General features: G+C 33.6%; 1 long non-coding RNA gene across 1 annotated transcript; it reads right to left on the bottom strand.

The window, feature by feature from the left end:
• Window positions 1-623: 623 nt before the first annotated feature.
• Window positions 624-9004, bottom strand: LOC116421142. The gene is made up of 2 exons (XR_004231448.1): window positions 8865-9004; window positions 624-732 (listed from the first exon to the last, which is right to left on the bottom strand). It is a non-coding gene; the product is annotated as an uncharacterized LOC116421142 (long non-coding RNA).
• Window positions 9005-9597: the final 593 nt, after the last annotated feature.

Raw genomic sequence — 9597 nt, 5'->3', positions numbered from 1 at the left:
TTTTCCTGGGCCATGGTTTCTTAATCTCTAAAATGAGCACATTGGATTAGATGGCCATTGAGATAATTTCAACAAATTTATTATTCATAAGACACTGGTCAAGGTGCAAGGGGAAAAAAAAACATAGTATCATTTTACCATGATTCTTTTTTCAGATATGAATAATGATCTTTGGATTAGAAAGGGAAGAACTAAAATGATGAACATGAAATTGAAACCAAATATGAGGGAAAATAATAAAAGAGTACTTACCTAATTAGTAATCATTGAAAAGTCATGAAAAATTGAATTATTATAGTTCTGAAGAAATAAAATTTTCTCATTTATAAAATGAGAGGAAATTTACAGAAAAAAACTTTTTAAAGAAAACATAATTCTATATTTATTGAGAATGTGATATGTTGTAATATGAGCAGAATTGAAAGTCTATATGGAATGAAAACAAAAAAGATGGATATAGACTATGGGTGTGGTTTCCACTAAAAGTCTTTCTTTGAACAAATAGACACTTTCTCTGAAGTGTTAACACTGGGACTTGATTTTTTTTTTTTTATATAAGCAGAGTGACCCGGTTGCTATTACATAAATCATAATAATGTTAAAAATTAATGTGTAGCTGATAATACTTTCTGTTTTCTTTATTATTTTATTCTTGGTCCATATATGCTCCACATCCTCTTTGCTCCCCACATCATTTTGTGAGTCTTCTGTGTTTTTGCTGATGCTTGTTAACTGAAAAAAAAAAGAAAAGGAAGAATTCTAGACAAAATTCTACAATATTTTTCAAGAGGTTATTTATGGAATTCTAGAAAAAAGCATCAATGATCACAAAAACCTGTATTATTTTATGGAGAACACTGATACTCGCCTTCTCATTATTCTTCATGCAAGATGTGGCCATCTCCAGCAATGAGATGAGCCAAATCAGTTCCAATAGAGCAGTAATGAATTGAACCAGCTATACCAAGCGAAAGAACTCTAGAAGGTGACTATGAACCACTATATAGAATTCCCAGTCTCTCTATCTTTGTCAATCTGCATTTTTGATTTCCTTCCCAGGATAATAGTACACTATTTCAAAGTCCGAGTCTTTTTGTAGAGCAAAATAACTGTTAGGACATGTATACTTATATTGTATTTAATTTATACTTTAAAATATTTAACATGTATTGGTCAACCAGCCATCAAGTGGAGGGAATGGGGGGAAGGAGGGGAAAAATCAGAATAAAAGGTTTGGGAATTGTCAATACTGTAAAATTACCCGTGTATATAACTTGTAAATAAAAAGCTATAATTAAAAAAAAAAGTTTTACTTAGAGCAACAATATCACAAGACTGTACATCAAATGAAGAGAGAAGAATTTTATGGAGTCATAATCCTACTATATTTGAGCCTGATCTCTCCATATTATGTTTAACAGAAAGCAACCAAGAAGCACTTATTAAGCACAAATAGTATCAAGATATTATACTAAGTGCTGGACAACAAAGTTGAATTTGAAATATTTCCTATTCTCTAAGACTTCATAATATAGTTGACAAGTATCAGCAAAGAAGCAGGCAGAAGAATGAAGGGCCTTGGATTTATATCATGTGAAAATCTATTGAAATTGAAATTTGGAATGTTTTGCCTGAAGAAGAGAAAACTGGTAGTTCCAAGTGATGAGTCTTCAAATATTTGGAGAGCTGTCATATGAAAGAGAAATTTGAATTGTTTCTCTTAGTTCGAATATGGTACTGGAAGTAATAGTTGGAAGTTACATAGGCAGATTTTGGCTCAAAAAATACATTTTTTAGTGCTATTCACTTTTTGCTGCTGCAAAGAGCTGAAAGAAAAGTGGATGCCTATTGAGTAAGGAATGATGAAAACAAAAAGATAGTATATAATAAGATATTACTCTACTCATTACTCAAGTGTTATTTTCCACATCTCAAAGTCCTTCAGCTCTTCCTTCCATGTTCAATATGTGGCAGAATCTCTCAAATATGCCCTCTATTCTTCTCTAACACTTCTACCACTCTGGTGCATGCTCTTATTACCTCATGCCTAGACTGCTACAATAGTTTACTGATGGGTCATACTGCCTCTAATATTTCCACACTAAAATCTATTCTCTATTTAATCACAAATGATTTTCCTAAATAATAGGTCTCTAATCCTGTTACTCCCCCTATTCAATTAACTCCAGTGGCTCTATGCGTGTGTGTGTGTGTGTGTTTGTGTGTTTATCCCCAAGACATTAATGTAGTTCATGGCATAGACAATTAGTAAACAGGGACTAACTGATAGGAAATGATGACCATGAAAAATACAGAGAAGCATGAGAAGACATGTCAAATAATGCAGATTGAATTAAGTAGAACCAGAAAATAACATACAGTAATGACTACAAAATGTAAATGGGAATAATGACAATGACAACATAATAGTACAAAATGAATACTTTGAAATTATAGTAACTAAAGTTGGCCCCAGGGGATAAATATGTGAAGTCGTCTTCTTTTTTTTCTTGTAGAGGTAGAAGACTGTAGATATGAAATATAATGTTATATAGGATTATACATTCATTCTCTTAGGTAAGTTCAACAAATTTAAAATAACAACAAAAAAATTAAAAGAAGTTGCTATTTATTGCCTAATTCCTGTCAGTAATTGAACAATTTTGAGTCATTGAATTATCAACTCTTATGGCAGAGAGACAGGTATGATCAATATGAAACTATTATTAGAGCTAGGAATATCTGGTTTCAATAACCATCCCTGAGATGTATTGAGTATTTGACCATTTAAGCTGCTATGTATATGGCCAACTATCTAAATATGAAATTAAAGATGAGTTACTGAGGTTGTTTAACATGAATTCCATTATAGCAATGCAATTATAGTCTGAGCAAATTAAGCTCCCCCCCAAAAATCCAAAACATAGACAATGGAAAACTAAATAGATATACCATTTGACCATCTACTTAAGCTTGGATATGAATTCATGTCATCTAGTCCACTTTCTTCATTTTGTAAATGAAGGAATAGAAGATAAATAGATAGATAGATAGATAAATGACATTTATTTAGTCCTGTTTAAGTCATTAATACTTTCTTCTCATCATTTCATCATATTCTCATAAAAAAACTCAGAAAGTGGGTCATTTATTTTAGAAATGAGAAAACTAAACCATGGAAAATTTGGGTAGTAATGCTTAAGGTCATACACCTACTAAATAGTAGATAAATTGCTCCAATACTTCTGATTCTGAGATCAAGGATCTTGACACTATTCCATGGTGACCTCCCCAAAATATCACACATTGATTAACAAGTAGCAATCTGGTGAATATCTTAAGAGACCAGAATAAAGAATCACAGTACTTGAAATTCTAGAGACAAATTGTTATACATTTCAGGACAGATGTTACAAGATGTAAGGAATACTAGTAAGTAAGGAATCTCAAGTAAGTCTCATCTATATCTTTTGTGTAAATTTTTTTTGAGAACACAAGAACATTCTTGCAATTATCCAGTGGAATACTAGAAAAGCATAAAGAAGTTATAAAGCTATCCTTTCTTGGGCCTTAACTAATGAGTATCTTTTATGGCATCACTGTGTTTACCTCAGGAACCTGGCCAGTTCCTTGAGTAAACACAATCCTTTTACAGGAATGAATAAATATTCTTCTTGGTGTACCTCTCATTATGGAGCATCTCATATCTGGGAAGTTGCTATATCTTGAGTCATGTTTCAAATGAGAATTTGTGTGGGGCCTTCTTTGTTCTAAGCCTATAAAAACCCCTTAGTAGAAAGAGACTTTGAAGATTTGGGCTAGGAAGACCTTGATAGCTTGCCTAGCAATGGCTCCCATTCGAAACTCTAAATAGCTGTGACCATGTGTTCTCCCAGTGAAGGAATAGATGTTGGTGCTTCTTCAGGGTGGTGATGATGTATGTTTTATGTTGGATGTTTGTTAATATGGCCACTGTGTTTGTTAATTGTGTTTTACTTTTATGCTTTGAGTTTCCTCTTCCCTTATGTCTTATTTAAATCAAAGTTCTGAACAGTGATAAACTTGTATCAGTCCTGTTTAAAATGATGCCTTTTAAAATGCAAATTCTTCACCTTGATTAATTTTACACAAGCTGACAAGGGGAAAGAGGAATAAGCCAAAGCAATGGAAGATTTTGTTGAGAGTAGATTACAGCAGGAAAATTTGGCAGGCGAGAAGAAATATGACTTAGGGAATGAACAATTAAAACACAATGAAAGCAAAAATGTAGTCTGTTGGAAAGAGGTGAAGAAAAGTATGCGATATTTTATTTTAGTCTAATATTTATGGCTTTTTAAGGTTTTTGAAATATTTTTATATATTATATAGTTTGATTCCCATAATGACCTTATATGATAAATACTACAGTTATTTTTCCATTATACAAATGAAAAAACTAAGCATCAAGGAAATTAAATGGTGAAATAGTATTGTATACTATAAAGAAATCTTTATACAGTGTCAGAAGATTTAGATTTCAATACCAGCTTTGCTGCTTATTATGCATTTGACTTTGGAAAATTAATATTTGTTTCTTTATTTTTAAAATGAAGGAGTTGAAGACAATCTCAAAAGTCTCTTCCAGCTCTCACATTATGACTTCCTGTGGTCTTTTATATACTGGATTGAAGATTTTCCTCTAATTACAAAATCAAATAAAAACAAAATCACTCTTCTATCTACACTGTTTTGATTACAGACAGCAGGGGTGTTTTTTTGATTTTTATTATTATATTTTCCACCTATCTCTTCCAATGACTGCTATGTATCAAAATCATGCTATCCATCCTACCCTATATATCGGTCTACCTATTGGTCCTCATAACAAGAAGTCATTTAGATTTACTATCCTAATTCATGATATGTTACATTGATCCAGGAAAACCTGAAGTGGTAACTTAAAAAAAAACATATCTACTCATCAGGCATATTTGGATCTGGACTAATTTCACCCTTTAGAAGTGATAATGCATTGTCCAAGTAATAACAACTAATAACTAACTGTGATAGTTGAAAAAAGTTTTTCATATAAAATAAAGGATTTGACTATGAATGTAATTTAGGTTGATTTTCTGTTGTTATGTTCTGTTTATTACCTTTTTAGCTAAGCTTTAATTTTCTTATCTGTAAAAGTTGGAGATTGGACAAGATGATTTCTAAGATTTCTTTTTTGTTTGTTTTTAGCTCCTACATGCTAAATATTATATGCTTTCATTTCATTTTTCAGTTTATAAAATGATGCCTGAGGATTCAGAGAAGAGGAATGTTAGAAAAATAAAAATAATGCCAAGTGTTTTTGCCTTTTACTTGCTCTCAGACTCCTCATCTCCACTGGATGGCTGCTTTTAAGCCCTGACCTCTGCTGTTCTTTTTGATATGCAGACTAACCCAGTGTGGAGAGACAGTGTAGACCTGCTATGCTCTGCTAGTTTCCTGGATGCTTATTAAAGTCGCAGCTAGAAAAAGGAGTACTCAGGCTGGTACCTATTTGCAGGAAATTGTAGGATGAAAAAGACCAGAAAAACCAACTCCAGTGGTCCCCTATGCAGTAAGCTATTGATCACAGTCATAAGTAGGAGGTATTCTGAGTTTGTTGCCCAGCTTGTAATATTGACTGAAAATTAGTCTGGTCAGATGCTATAAAGCACTCATTTCTAATCAGCGTTCTCATTTTGATAAAGGCAAAATTTGCAATCTAATTTGCATGAATAGATTTATGTATCAAGTAAGTAATGAGAGGATATAGTGTGCATCTTTGCATGATAAATCTTGAAAGAAAAAAAACTGTGCTTTCTTGTTTAAAAGGAAGGAATTACTGCAAAGACAGTTGTGGTAAAATGGACAATATAAATATAAACTATTTGTTTTCTTATCTGGTATTACAGATATATGAAAATAGGAAAGATTCATTTGCTTATAAGTAAAAAAGAAAAGAAAAGATGTGTGGTCATGTGCAGATATTTTGAGATGCTGTCTTTATTTTTTATGAGGTCTTCCTCCTGCATAAAATTACATAGAACATTTGACTTTAAAATATTACAGCATCTAATGTATTGATTTTTACCACACACATATGTTAAGATTGTTTAAGTAAGAGAACTTGATAAAGAACATACTATGTTTTGCCAAATCTTTAGACATCACTGTTTTGTTTTATTTTTTTTACCTTTGGGGGGCACTGAATAGGTAATTTGGAATCCATTTTAGATTCTCCAAACATGGGCTTCTAATGGTGTAAAATTACTGATTGAACAGTGAATATGATTATTCTTTAATTCCATTTGATTTAATTTAACAAGAATTTATTAAGTAAATAGAATTCATAATTATTTTGAACAACTAATGTACAAAATACACTTCTAGGGCCAGAGAACCAATCATATCTACAATAGGGGCAGATAGGTGGTGCAGTGGACAGAACACCAGCCCTGAACTCAGGAATATCTGAATTCAAATATGGTCTCAGGCATTTAACACTTCCTAGCTGTGTGACTCTGGGCAAGTCACTTAAACCCAATTACCTCAGCACACACACAAAAATCATATCTATATTGATATTGTTCTCTAAGAAATAATGGGGGGGGGGTTGGGAGATATATTCCACACAAGTGTTGTTTGTGTGGAATTTGATAAGACTAAAAGTTCTAGATAAATGACATGAGAAATTTGGGAAAGGAGAATAAAGAAGGGAAGGAACAATGACATCTTGATTTATGACAGTTACTGTGAAAATGGAATAGAGGATATGCCTTTTTATTTGAGGGAAATTACATAGGCATAAGTGATCTGATTTGGAAACCCAGATAGATTTTTTCCCTTTTTTCCCTCAATCATTTTTTAGTCATACTGAACTCTTTATAATCACATTTGGAGTTGGCAAAGATACTGAAGGGGTTTGTCATTTCCTTCTTCATCTCATTTTACAGATGAAAAAACTGAGGCAAACAGAGTTAAATGATTTACTTGAAATCTCATAGATGGAAAATGTATGAGAACAGGTTTGAACTCAGGAAGAGGAGTCTACCTGATTGCAGGGCTAGCATACTATTCACTATGCCACCTTGTTGCCTCTTATCCAAATTATACCTCTACATCATTATAAAGACAATTATCAAAAGAAATAGCAAAATTATTGAGTAAAGAGAATAACTGAGTAAATGAGATGAATTCATTTCTGGACATATTAAATTTGAAGAGTCTGACAAAGAGTTCCTGACAAAGGAACATTTAAGTAAGGATATGCTTTTGATAGTTGTAAATGCTTTCTGTGCAGATGTTGAGGATAAATATATGTGAGAATTCACTTCATTGATATAATAATTAAAGTCATGAAACTGAGATTTTGAAGGATAGAGATGAAAAAACTAAAGGACAAAGACAAAGTTCCTTTCTATAATGATGATGTGAAGTGGGTAAAGATTTAGAAAATGATATATCCAAGAAAATATTAAAGAACTTAGATATGAAATTGAGTGCAGTGTTTACAATCCAAAATTCTAGTATTAAATTGAACTTCCTTTATAATTCCTAACATAATTAGTATCTTAGCAGTCATTCATTATATAATAATAATTAGAGATATAAATTTGTTCCATTCCACCTGGCTCAGCTTACAAATGAGAAAATTAGAATAAAGAGAGACAGAGAGAGACACACATACAGAGAGAGACAGAGACAGAGACAGAGAAAATTTTAAATGATCCTGTCAGTAACTTGAGAATGTCAGCCCAGATCTAATGATTAGAGTTGTAATATGACATTCTACCATATCAGTCAGCTCCATTATTCTACAGAAGAAGAATCTGGGGTCTGAGAAATTATAATTGTGCCAGGTCACACAATTAATAGCAGATTCTGAAATGTAGTCAGTTTCTTTTGCATAAAATTGATTTAAAGATAAAGAGCTAAAATACCACACTTGTTGAGAGAATTCTCCTTGTAATAGTTTGTCAGAATCAGTCAGTAAAGACACAATGTTACATAATGAAGGACTGCAATAAAATATACTGAATTAAAGGAGGCAGCTAAGTGGTACAGTGGATAGAGCACCAACTCTGAATGTAGGAGGACTTGAGTTTAAATCTGGTCTTAGACACTTAAAAAACTTCCTAGCTGTGTGACCCTGGGCAAGTCACTTAATCTCAATTGCCTCAGATATATATATATATATATATATATATATATATATATATATATATATCCATTGAATTAAAAACTATCACTTTAGTAAGAGTATGTTCTCATGCACAGTCCTTCAAAAGTGTTTTGTTTCCAATCAGCCCCTTCCTTAATGTGCTCTCTCTTCTATCAGCTTTCTCCCTTCCCATATCCCTTCTTCTTTCTACTTTTCTGCATGTTAAGATAGATTTCTATACTTATATTGAGTATGTATATTATTTTCTCTTTGAGACAATTCTGATAAAAATAAGATTCACTCACTCTCCCTTCATTCCCTCTATTCCCTCCAGTATAAAAGATTTTTTCTTGCCCTCTTTATGACAGATAATTTATACACCTCTCCCTTTCTCTTTCTTCCAGTACAATTCTTTCTCACCCTTAAATTTTTTTAAAACATTGTCTCTTTATATTCAACTCACACCTATGCCCTCTGTCTATATATATTCCTAACTGCTATTAGAGTGAGAAAGTTCTTATGAGTTACAAGTATCATCTATCCATATAAGAATGTAAACAGAACTTCTGGCCAAGATGGAGGAGAGGAGGCACACAGCTGTGTAAGCTCCGCATTTTCTCTCAGAATTCACTTCATGACAAGCCTCTGAATTAATGTTTGACTGAACCCCCCCCCCCCCACAAATAGTTACCAAGAGAAGACATCCTTGAAATTCGCCAGGAAAGGTTTCTTTTTGCTTGAGGGTGGGGAGAGTTTTATATCTGGCACAGGCTGAGGGCAGCGGGAGCAAGAGCACGGGAGGAAGCTCACAGACAAGCAGACCAGAGGGGGGTGGGGTGTGATCTCAGCCGTCTCTGCGGTAATTACTTTGCTACAGGATTGGATACTTTGCCCTGGCAGCAAGTCAGTAACCCAGCAGAGAAGCTAAAAACAACGGGGGGGGGGGGAGGGGGAAGGAGGACAGGGAGAAAGAATACAACCCCAAAGAGCTGGAGTTTCTTGGGACCTGGCCAAGCCTCATCTACAGTGTCTTAGCACAACAGAGTCTCAGAGTGCAGGCACAGCACAGTCCTGCTAGTGCCTCGCTGCTGCCCCCCCAGTCTGTAGAGGAAGCACAGCAACACCACTCAGCCCCTCCCCCAAAATAAGCAGATTCCATTTGTTTTTTTTTCTTTCTTTTTTTCTTTGCTAGTTTGTCTCTGATTCTTCTCTAACAAAATGAGCAAAAAAATGAAAAGGATCTTAACTATTGACAGCTTTTATACAGATAGAGAGCAGACTCTAAACCCTGAGGAGACTAAAAACAGACTGTCTCCAGGTGAATCTCCAAAGGAGGAGATCATCTGTTCCTTAGCACAGATGAATCTCATAGAAGAAATTAAAAAGGCTCTCACAAGAGAGATAGAAGAAAAATGGGAAAAGGA

This window comes from Sarcophilus harrisii, chromosome 2 (genome assembly GCF_902635505.1).
Source record: "Sarcophilus harrisii chromosome 2, mSarHar1.11, whole genome shotgun sequence".
Classification (NCBI taxonomy): Eukaryota; Metazoa; Chordata; class Mammalia; order Dasyuromorphia; family Dasyuridae; genus Sarcophilus; species Sarcophilus harrisii.
The sequence above is the reverse complement of the archived record's forward strand: the minus strand, read 5'-3'. Positions and strand labels throughout refer to the sequence as shown.